The sequence below is a fragment of the Haliaeetus albicilla genome, chromosome 11, assembly GCF_947461875.1.
Source record: "Haliaeetus albicilla chromosome 11, bHalAlb1.1, whole genome shotgun sequence".
Taxonomy (NCBI): domain Eukaryota; kingdom Metazoa; phylum Chordata; class Aves; order Accipitriformes; family Accipitridae; genus Haliaeetus; species Haliaeetus albicilla.
Window position 1 is genome coordinate 38,550,495 of NC_091493.1, and position 12,257 is coordinate 38,562,751.

The following is a 12,257-nucleotide window of genomic DNA, read 5'->3' on the forward strand; positions in this document are numbered from 1 at the left end:
GATCAGTGTGTGCTTAACCTGTGGTCCGTGTATATATCCCTTGAAAAAAGGTTTCCATTCACCATAATAAGCACTATTGTTGAAGACAAAAAGTGCTAATCAGAAGTAGCTGAGGAAAAGATTTTCCATTGTAAAAGCACATCTGAGACATTAAAAGACTATCCTTCACGGCAAGAAAGGGACTCCTCCTTTCTCGCACGGCTCGGCACGCTGCACTCCGCAGGGGCAGAAAAAAGCACCGCGCAGTGGCTGGGCATAGGACAGAGTCCAAAAATGAAATCTCTATTCCTGGCCCCAAGTCACTGTTTCCTGCTCAAGTACCCTTCGTCTTGAAGGGATCACGTCACTTCTCAGTTTCCCAATTCCCTATTTGTAGAAGCATTTAATTCCTTTAAGTGCACGGGAGTAGAAGGTAGTACACAAAATGTTGTTACTATGATCACTTCAGCAATCCATCTGCAGGTCCTGGAAATACTCCCCATTTCAAACGTAGTGATATAGAACAAGGAAGCAGGTTTAAATTCTTTCTGTCATATCAGCTTAGGTCCTTATCTTGGCTTCTGTCACCAATGGACTTTATTAGTGTGGTCGACTATCTTTGCTCCTCTCCGCTGTGTATATATACGATGATAAGCTGTGTAGGTCAAATAATTTACATTTGTAAGCATGTTCCTGTGATTTTGCAAAAGGGGAGAAAATTTAAATTTTTAACACACATAAGAAGGACATTGGTTTAAATTATCTTTTTTTGCATATCTTTAATAAATTCTCCTTTGAGAGGGGCTCCTAGCTGGAATAAAACAGGACCCTGTGCCGTTCCTCTGCTCCTCAGCGCAACAGTCCCGGCATCACCGGGTGAACGCGACCCGTGCTTCCTATGGACCGCACCCGTTGGTAATGACTGCCTCGTGAAAAGGGGTCAGAAATATATTTCTGTCAAAATAAATTGTGGAGTGTATGCTAGGGCAAAATGCGTGACAGTGAAATGTGATCTGAAAGTGTCAGGCTTGATGTGAAATGATAGAATGAGTGTGTGTTTTCTCAGGAGACCATGTCATAGCCATGGTTAAGGAAATGATGAACTGTATTTTGAAGAATTCTCATCCCTTCTTTTAAATCAATGTGGAAAGAAAAGTAACCCCCTTCCGGGGATTATTCCCTTCCCAGAAGCTGTTTACATAAGAAAAACACATCAGGAATCAAATTCTAGGGGAACTTTTTATTCTGATGGGGATTTTTCTTCTAGTTTAGTAAGCAAGAAGAACTATATATATCATGCAGAAGTTACATAAATACTGGTCAAAATGAAGAAGGGATGCCTTCAAAAGCCCATAATTGAATCTCACACATAATTGCATGCTCACTGAACCTCAGGCTCACGTACCACTGCCTTGCATTGCAAAAGAGTTCAGCCTTCCTAACTCTCATGTGGGAGGCCCACCGCAGTCATGCGTCGCACACTCACACACCCCAACACTAGAACCTCTGCAAAGCGGCAAACAAAACCTTTGCCAGACGATCCGTCGCATTGCTCTGGTTCCCCACCTTTTCTCCGGAGTGCCGTGCCCGATCCTCACGCCGGCTGTGGAACCCTTCCCAGCTGACCTGGTCAGATTTTGTGCTACTGCACATAGTTTATTATTTTCAGATATTCCTAATATGTACAATGTGAGGAAAAACTGTTGCGTGGGCAACGCAGCTAATTTAATGGGTTTGGGGTTTTATTCCACGTAGTGGGTTTTGTCTGAAGGTCTGGAACGTTCACCCTTTGGGGGAAGAAAAAAAATGAAAAAAGTGAAATTATTTAAATGAATTATTTGGAGGGTGAAGAATATTCAGGTCTATTGATATTTTAGTTGGTTTTTATAGACAGCTGCACGTTCGCCAGCTCATACATGCGTCACGTTTTACCCTAAAGCTGCCCTTTGATGGATTTCCCTAGCCCGCCCCCACTTCCAGCAGCCACCTCTCAGTTCTGCAAATATTATTTGCACTGAGATATGTTCAGGTCTGTAGATGATGTCACCCTCGGGTACACCAACGTGTAAAGGTCCCGTGCTGGGGGGGGGTGCAGAAGGGAACCCTGTCTCCATCCCTTCCCCTCCGGCCAAGCCCTCAGCCACACTCACAGCCCTTTCTGCCCGCTGCAGGCTGGGAACCTCCTGGAGCATCCCTGGAGCAAATCTGTACCCCGTGCATCCGGGAAGGGAACGCAATATTGCACGTCAGGTCATTTATAAGCAAAAAATATTATCAGAAGAAGTTTCTTTTAAAATATGGTTATCTAAAACTTTTGATTTGTAACTTTGTTCCATTTTTCCATGTAGTAAAACAAAAAGAGCGTTTTAAGGTTATATCATTCGACACCAGGGGAATACGCAGGCTACAGAGCAAAAGTTATGATCTTTTTTCTTTAGTGTCCCAGATAATGTGCTTTCATGTTGCTGACAATTTTTACTAGACTTTTCTTCCTTGTTTCTTGGGAACAGGCAAAGGAACATCACATACTGAGGCAGGACTCCATCATCACCTCACCCTCCTTCCAGCTCTTTCTTTGTTTCACGTTCTCATTGTATAACATACCTCTTGCAAAATTAGTCTAGGGCTTCAGGCTGCCTCTCTCTATTATAACCGTTAGGAGACTGTGATAGAGCCTAATATATCTCATTTTATGAGAAATACTAAAAGGATTTTTTTGCTACATCCATAATCATTTTATTTTTCTGAGAATCAAGTGAAGGTGATAAGGCAGAATGAAATTGTGAAGGGACATTAAAATGAATATTTTTTTCCTCTGTGCAGCCAACATTATGCATTCTGGTTTGGGGGACCCTTCCCATTAGGTTTAGGAAATATGATCTTCATCACTCTGTAAAATATTTCTGGTTACTTTGAGTGAAATATGTAGAAGTTATTTTAGGTTTTGTCCTTTAAGATAATTTTTTAAACCCTCTAATGTCAGCCAAACACATGAATAGTCAAAGTCCTTACTCACACTTAAAAAGTACTGAAGCCTGATGACTTGAACGTGTACATTAGAGATTCTCCGGCAATTTTATGGTTCATATATCTTTCATTCAGTAGAGCGTTAGCTGTCTGTTCTCCTCCCTGGAAATAGGAAAAAAAAAACCAGAGCCACCTTAAACACCAAGGTAGGGGGAAATAAATACTTTATGAATTGGCCTCCATGTTTGCTAAGTAATAAATTATTTCTCACATTTTAAGCTAAAATAAAAGTTGGGTGAGGGAGCAGAGTTGGTAGGACTTTGACATTTCTTCTGGTGCTGCTCCTTTGCTGTATTTATATCTACTGTCTTTAAGCATTGACTCACCCTCACTGAATACCCACGCTACATGAGAATTCACAGACTTTTCCAGTCTTGCCTGTTGGCAGCAATGCAGTGACGAGCACTAACAGCACCCACCCAGCCAAGATTTGCAATATTAGTCCCCATCCCCATTTCACAGAGCGCTCCTAAAACACTCCTGAGTGTTTTTCTTTAGAAAAGGTGCCATTTCCAGCATGCTTATGCATCAGTGATGCATGACCAGCCTTTTGAACTTGCTTTTTTTTTGGTTGAATGCATCTAGCAGTTGAAAGTTATTGTGTAGAGGTGTTGCCTTTGGGCTGGAAGGGTGCAGCATCTTCTGGCCAAAGCCACGGTCCAGGTATGGGAGGAAGGAATTAGGGAGAAATCCATGGTGCAAAGACCTTGGCACTAAGAGCTCATCGGCTGTTGGCGTTACAACAATGGTGTGGCCCCTCATGGTAGATATTTCTGTATTTAGGCAAGTATTGGGTACAATGAATTAATAGACTGCAATTATTACAGTTTTTCAGAAAAAAAAGTACTCCATCTTACCACCCTTATTTCTGTATGCAGGCGAGGGAAAAAATTATTTTATTGTTAAAGATGAGCTAGAAATCAATAGAAAGGAATTGAAGGGACAATTATAGATAAATTCAATAGATGCGTATGCAGTACTGAAATAGAGTAATGCTACAGTGAGGAAAATAGAGATTTTATGTCCCCTCACTTTTCTTCTGAGATCGTGCCCATTGTTACAGTGGTTTATTGCTAATGTTGGATTTCACCAGAAGAAATTCAATGCAGCTTTTGCAATGGTTTTATTTCTAATACCTTTCTTTAGTTACAGACTGCAAGATTAGACCTAATTTTTCAGATATTATGTATAGATTTGATTTAACAAGGTATTTTGCTCTGAATTTGCATTTAGAAGGAGACAATAATGTATATGGAATAAATGTACAAACTGAGAACAGCACAAACATTTTGCAGTTTCACTGATCCCCACATTTTATTGCATATGAGCTGTATCCCTGAAGGAGATAAGGGATCCAAGCTTTCTGGGTAGCCAGCTTTAATGAACAAGTTCATACCTTTGAAAGGGCAAATGCTCTACGAGGCAGTATGACTGCAAACTTTTCAGAAATGCTGATTGCATTTGGTGAAGAAGATCTGAGTTAGGCATTTGATAAAAAAAAAAAAAAAAAGATTTTCCTCTCTTAATCCTTTCAAGTGAGGAGGAATCTTCACAATAAAAAAAAAAAAAAAAAGAAAAAAGACACATTGCTCTCCACGTGATACCCGAAAACATCTGCCATCTCCTGGGGGCTTGAGGAGAAACAGAAGAGAAGCTCATGAAATATAAAATTACCTTGGAATCCATATTAATGACTACAGCTTTTTTTTCCAGTGGGCTCCACTGTACTCTTCACCCTGCGCTTTACGTTGCTGCTCAGGCTCCCCGGCACTCAGAGACAGCAAAGGAGCTGTTAAAAGCCCCGTGGCAGCGCAGCTCGCTCTCTTTCGCCGGAATAAATCAGCAGCCAGGGTACGTCTGGAGAAATGGCAGGGTTTGCCGCAGCAGGCGAGGATATATCGCAGGGCTGGTGCTGCGGATGAACAGGGCCGTGTAACTCGTACGGTGGGGACCCTCCCTGCGCGGGGACAAGACGGTAACGTCCTTTTTGGCGTTGGATTCTCGTCTCGGGTCCATCCCTCAGCAACTTCCCGCGGAGGAAGTTTTAGATGCGGATGTGCTGTCTCACTCTCCCAGTTGGGAGGCTGATTTTTTTTTTTCCCAGTCGTCTGGTAGCTCTAGGGAAGCTTTTTGTCTCTGGAGGTTTAACCAAACTCAAGGGAAATGAAAAAGAATATAGTTTCTCCTCATTTAATCTTATTTCACTAAAATATCCACAGATGTGGAGCTGTGTGTCCTAGATAGCACATCCATCATTCTGCTTTTGCTTGGATAACGTTTGCCCTTAGGGACTCCCAGGAAATCTGTCTTAAAATTACCAAACCTACCGTCATCTGAAATTACGTAGTTTGTGAGTTCCAAATAAGCAAGAAACTTCAGCTTCCTTCTTGTTTTGCTCCAATTTAGCTAAGGATAAGAAAGCTGCCTTGAAACTATTCAGATTAATTTTAAAGCTCAATTGAAGCTCTGCTCTTTCCCATTCAGGGCAAACCCACTTCCACTCATGGGACGCCCGTGCAGGAGCAGCAGTGTCTTTCCCTGTCGGTGTGCATGGAGCTGGATCCCCCGGTGCCCTCTCACTTTCTGTATAGGTTTGCTCAAACTCACTTTTGCATCGACCAAACCTGTGCATCTCCACGGGAAAACTTTGCCCTTGCACAGGACCTGTACACCAAAGGAGAATCTCATCCCATGGGAAAAGCAGAATGTAATAATACACTGGTAACCAAGAAATTCAAAATTCTTTTCTTCCACTTCTCATCAATAGCTGACAAATGCTGATACCCTTGAAATGGGGCACTGGGTGAAGAATGAAATCCTCCAGCCTCTATACAGTGTAATCCTCTAAGTGAGAAGCCCAAATTTTGGGGGGTTTTGGGTGTAGGGTCAGGGAAAATGGAGTTGCACTGTACAAGGAAAAAGCCATAATAAAATTAGAGAAATGCTGTCTGAGGTCTTTTTACTTGGTTCAGACAGCCAGCAAACTGGGGAAGACGTGTTTTTTCATGTTTTAGAAGAGCTCTCTCAACAGCCTCCAAGATAATTGAAACAAGATGTTCAACTAATGGATTCTTTGAAGATGCAGTAGGTGCCTGAAGAGAACCTGCCGTCGAGTGATGACAAAACCACGAGTTATTTATCAGAAAAATAAATATACCTCACTTACCTCTGGCAAGCCCAACCATGACAGAACTGAGGACGTGTTCCGCAGCACTCTTGCCCCTGCTCCTTCACAGTTTGCAGTTACCCTTCCTTCTCCTTTCCTTAACTGAAAGTTGAATAAAGCATCGGGTAAGTTTTACTTTCTGATTCGAGGAAACAATACAAAGGATCGTCTAGTCTAGTGTGATCACAGATTTTCTTTTTTATATCTACTTTGACTGCTCAGATAAGCCTCAGGGACTGCCTGTATGCCCTGGGACGAGCGTGCAGATCTGTGGGTGTGACGACAGCATCGTCTGATCTTGACTGTGGGAGGGCTCCTTCCAGACCCACTTTCCGATTTTAGTTTTGGGTAAGTACTTGTGCCCATTTCACAGAAGAAATATGTCTGCCTACCTTGCATTTCTGTCTGTGATAAATGACCAAAGAATATAGTTCTAACTATAATCTGAAATACTTAGAATGGATAAGAACATATAAAAACAGCATTGATTAAAAAAAACCAAAAAACAACCAACAACAAAAAAAAACCAGGGAAAAAAGGTCCTAACATTTACTGCTTTCCAATCAACCTTTTATTTGTACCACCAATTATACTGTATATGAAGATACAGGAGCGATGAAGACATGACACACAACCTTTTAAGCAGAAGCTGTACCACTGTTGCCAAAAATATGCAATGTGAGATTTCCTTGCCCTGCTCAATAAGAGGTGGGACAGCTTCAGATATCGTTATGAACCCAGAAAGGTAAACTAGCTTTGAGATTCTTTTTCTACCCTTTCCTGCCCTTCGTCTGGTCCCACAGGGCAGTTATCCCTGCCTTCCCCAACTCAGTCTGGTGGAATTTCTACTACCTCTGATGTACCCGTGAATCCAGCCCTAGGAACGAAGGCTGCAGTGATGCGTCCTGGTCAGCAGGTATCCTTTTACTTGACAGATGTTTGCCTGGTATTGTCAGAAAATACTTGAAGGTGACAAAGGACCAGTTATGCTGCTGCCTATAGCCTGATACAGCACCATATGTAAAAAGGCACTAAGGTGCTGGGTGGGAAATGGGAGGAAGAAAAGATGGAGAATTACAAGTGTCAGGTTTAGGAAGAGAATTTTCAGGAAATAGCACAATTTAACCTTGCTGAAATTTGATGGATTTAGGACTTAATTATAACTGACCAGGACACAGATGCTTATACCAAAGGTCAAAGTGAGGCAGCGCCACAATACAGGAAAAGTAGAACCAACAGTCACAGTTTGACTTTACGAAAGGAAAAGCCAAAATAAGTTATACCAGAGAAATTCTCTCCTTACATGCCCAAAAGTCACAATTAAAATAGTAGCTTGTCCATGTCAGAGAGTGTAATACAATTAAAACTGTTTATTATGAAATTGTGACTGAACTCGTGCTTTGAGAAGCAAACTACTGAAGGACCAATCCCCAGATTTCTTTTCTGGGTGTATTCATTTCTGGATACTTTGTGATTGATTTGTTCGGTGTTCAAAATGTATTTATAATTTATTCAAATGACAGAGAAACCACAGAAAATCCATCCACTGACCTAGATTTATCTGTTCTCGAAACTGAAATTCTGCTTGCACTGATAAAAGATAAAAAGCAATTTACTGTTTCTTGAACTTAGCCATATATAGTAGATGATTAATTATTTTAAAATGTATTAAGTTTAAGCACCTTGTCTTTTCCCCCCCTAAGGTCAGGAAGGCTGGCTGTTACGTTGGTGATAGCATACAGAACAAGATACATAAGAACCTCTCTGGCAAAATCGCCCTGAGGTTCCTTTCTTTCCAGCTGGAGTAGCTTTCTTTTCCTAAAATGAAAAAATTAACAGTCGTTTCCCATTCATTTGCTTGTGCTATTTGGGGATTTTTATTTTTTTTTAAGATTTAAAATGCATTGAAATAAGTTCATGTGGATTTCTGCTGAAATATCAACAAGAGCAAACACAGATCTTTAGGCTTTTCAAAAGGATAATAAGCCAATTTATAGGGAATAATAGTATTAGAGAATTGGTTATATTGCTGAACTGGAAGCATAATATAGCTCAAGGGAACAGATAAAACTGCTCTCTAATTCTCTGGAAAGATCCAGAGTCATCAGCTGGAATAAGGACAGGCTTTAACATCTGTGTCTGGTACCCCTCAAACCATGTAACATAGGGACGATGCTAGAAAATAACTGCAGATTTTGCAGTTTTGAGGACAATCCTATTCAATGCTTCTCCTGTAGCACTCCCACCGAGGTGAGCTGGTATGCTGACGAAAGTTTCAGCAAACAACTTCATGCTGTCCAAAACGTGCAGGAATCGGAGAACTTTTTGTCCAACACGAAGGCAGTGCCTCCTCGCTGCAGGGGCACGAGGGTGCTGGGTTTGGGGTGGTGGGACCAGGGAAGACGCCAACGAGTGCTGTCGTTTGGCTGACTTTGACCTACTGTCACATCGGACAGGACATTTCCTACCAAAAAAGGGTCTTGAATTACTGGCTGATGACATGGATGAATTCTCCCTGCCTCTGCCAGCGGCACCCTGCCCATCCGCTGCGCTTACCGTGGGATCCATTAAACCAAACTGTAGGAAACTGCAGGTCAAGTTATTTTGTTATTTTCCTTATGGGCAAGAAAGTAGAAGAGTTGCAATTGGATACAATAGGTGGAATCTTCCTTAAAAAATTGAAAGGAAACCGAGTTGGGCAAGCATGCAAAATAGATTCTTAGAACATCTGTGCATCAAATATATTTATAAAAACTACTACAGTCAATCTTTTCCAGCTGAGTGTTCAGCAGTTAAAATATCTATCATATTACAGTAACTGTTAGAGGAAACGAGAGAAACAGTGTGTTGTCATTTAATGAAAGGAAACGTCAAGCCTTAAACAGAGCAACCAGTATTGCATACTGTTCAATCTCAAGAGAGGAGGAATTCACCAAAGCAGTATATGGTATAATGACATGGGCTGAACTTGCATTACTGCGCTCTTTCAACACATTAAATGGGTTAATACAAACTAAAGTATTTCTCACAACTAGTGATGATTTTACATGTCTATGTTTCTATATCCACACGCACTTTGGTGATATATCTTGCTAATTAGTAGCCTAAACAGGACTTAGTGGGTTGGGGGATGGTGTGACAGAGTTCAGTGTCATCAGAATAATGAAAAACTGATAAGAATATCTCCGCTATTCTGCCCAGCAACTTCAGCTATATATAGAGCAGAAGTGGGAACGGGATGAAAGTCTGGAAGGGACCAGACGAGTCAATCTCCTCATCTGTGTTCATCATCTCCTGGAACTCCACAAATTCAGCCAGGTCTTGTGGACCTTCCCGTAGCATTGTAGCCACGCCGACAAACGTTAATTGATGCATCTATAATTGTACCTAATTACTGACACTGAATTATTTAGTCTAGCAAGAGGGAGCATAAGCAGAAGTAATGGGATTAATTTAAGACAGGGAAAAATTAGGTTGAATATAAGGGAAAATTCTCTGGCAAAGAGATTCATTAAGATGGGTCCCAAGGGAAATGTTGGGCACCGCTTTGCTTCAGACATAGAAAATTAAGTAAAACCCATATTCAGGAAATTACCTAGATAATTTGGTACAGCTTTTCCATTTTTGAATTATTGAACTCTTCAGCAACTCAACAGCTGAACAAGTTTTTGTAGGCAGTTCAGGTGCCAGCCAATCTTACCAACTGCTGTCTCTGAAGAGACGATTGCCCTCAAAGCACTTCCATGAGAGCAGACCCTGTACTTATTCAAAGCAAGTTGTACTTAAACTTTACTGCAAAGCCAGTGATGTTTAACCTGTGGTTAAGTAGTGCTTAAATGCTCCGCAGGGTGGCAGTTAGGAGGTAGATAGTTGTTTTTCCTTTCTGGGATTATAATTATCTCCTGTTGTCCCAGGTAGAAATATGTGATGGCAGGACATGAGGAGATAGGAGAACCCTTTTAGAAGAGGCATCCTTAATGTCTGCTCTTTCATCTCCTTTTATCATTTGACCTATGAGAAGCTAACTGTAACAAGCTAACAGAAGTAACTGTGAGCATAATAAGACATATGCAGAGTGAACTTTTATCATGACATGATTAATGATGTTTGAAAGTGCTGTGAGTGGCAGAAAAGGTGAAGGAATATGAAGCAGGGAATGAAGAAGACATATCCTGCTTTGTAATGCCACCTCAAGGCAGGCAAAGAAGTGTGAACATTTACAGCCTTATTCGCTATAAATCCTAAGTACGATTCCTTTCAGAATTGCCTTAAAACTTCAGTGCAACGGCAGGATCTCAGAAAACAGAAAAAATAACTCACGTGGCCACTGATGCTTGCTACTTCTATTTATCTTCATCTGTTTACGTTTAACAGCCAACGAGTTTTATTTTAGCCTTTCCAGCATTCAAATTGCACGTACCCAGCCTCAGCGTGTGCCTTTTTGGGGGGGAGCTCGGCCGGTCCTCGCTGCCGGCGGAGTGTCGGCAGAGTCCCAGGCTGCAGATAGATGATGTCCACGCCGTGAATCACCAGGAGTCACCGCCTGCACGCTCCACAGCACGCAGCGGACCGGGGTATTTCCAGAGTTAAACCAGAACACCCTGCACAGCTGAAAGTAAAGGAAAATTGCCCATAGTTTGGAATGACGTTGCAACTAAATAGGAGAGAAGACAAACAGAAAAAAAAAAAAAACCTCACTGATTTCGTGTTCCGCAATACTGTTGGAAGCTCAGATAAAAATAGGGAAAATATTTCCAGGTCCTAAACATTCACATAGCTATTTCTGCATAATAATTATTCTTTGCTCCTCTAGACGCATGGGTATGTCAGTGAGCGAAAGTAACACTAAAACTTTTGCATTACTCATATTTTGTAATATTTACAAAAAAAGAAAGGAAAACATCTTAATTCTCAGTACCCGTTGAATGAGTTAACATTTCCTTTTCCTGAGTCACTGACTCGTGTTTCTCCATAAACTGAAATACAGCAAGGTGAGTCAGTTTTGAGACATATTCTGCATACCTCTTCATTTATGAAGAAGACCAAGACTTTTCAAGGTCCAGAATGTGCTTACAGACTTCAGCTGCTCAAATCCTTTCACATCTCTTCTCAGAACTTTTCCTGATCAATTAGAAAGCTAATTTAAAGAGCCTTTTTTTAACCTTTATTGATGATCTTTAGCATGTGCCTGTGTAATTTATAACAGCATACTCTCCCAATTAATCCCCAGTAACTCGTTTTTCAGCTAACACCACCAATGCTGCAAAGTTATGTGATCTATGACTATTTTCAGAACTTATTATTCATTCTACCTTGTACAGCACTGAGGACTGCGTTGCCCCTTAACCAGTAATGTTATGTACTATAATTTAATTGCAGTTACGTGGGGTTGGATGCACTTCGCAGAAACTGGCTCTCACCACTGAATGGCTTTGCCTTTCATCTTTTGTGAAGATGGAGCTCTGAACTACCATGCACACAGATTCCCAATGGGCTGCACTAGGAAAGATGAGTGGAACATAAAAAACTTCAAAGACAGCTACTTTAAACTCTAGCAAACTTGCACCTCTCATTTTCTTGCCCATTTTCTCTCCTCTTTGTTAATGTTTTAATTTCTAGTTTCTTTTCTTAAATTTTTTTTTTTCTTTTTATTTTTCCAATTTCTTTTTTCCCCACATGTAGTGGAAACCTGGCATCCAAGAGCGGTTTCCTGGCCCTATATTAGGTTCTCCCATGGCTCGTGTGGGCAAAAGCTAAGCAAAAAATAGGTACAAAGCTAATATATCACAGACAGCAACCCATGTTGCATGCCAGCTACAGTTAGGCAGCTTTCCAAATACCACTTGTTTCTTTAGTCCACAGTCCCAGCACTATTTAGATCATGCATGTGGGTATAATGGAATTCAACCAAACTCGAGTTCCTGCAGCTTTTATCACTGTTTTTGTTTCCCAGCCTGGTCCTCTACACATGGAGGCTGACGAAAGGTGAGGAACGATGTTTTATGGCACTGGTTTCTGTTGCTGAGTGGGTACAATTTGATGCCGATGAAGTCATTAGGAAGATTCCCACTGAATCCACATAAAG

General features: G+C 41.2%; 1 long non-coding RNA gene across 1 annotated transcript; it reads right to left on the reverse strand.

The window, feature by feature from the left end:
* Nucleotides 1-1,204: 1,204 nt before the first annotated feature.
* Nucleotides 1,205-10,746, reverse strand: LOC138687813 (uncharacterized). Its single transcript, XR_011326951.1, has 4 exons — nt 10,493-10,746; nt 6,173-6,274; nt 2,996-3,108; nt 1,205-1,766 (listed from the first exon to the last, which is right to left on the reverse strand). It is a non-coding gene; the product is annotated as an uncharacterized lncRNA (long non-coding RNA).
* Nucleotides 10,747-12,257: the final 1,511 nt, after the last annotated feature.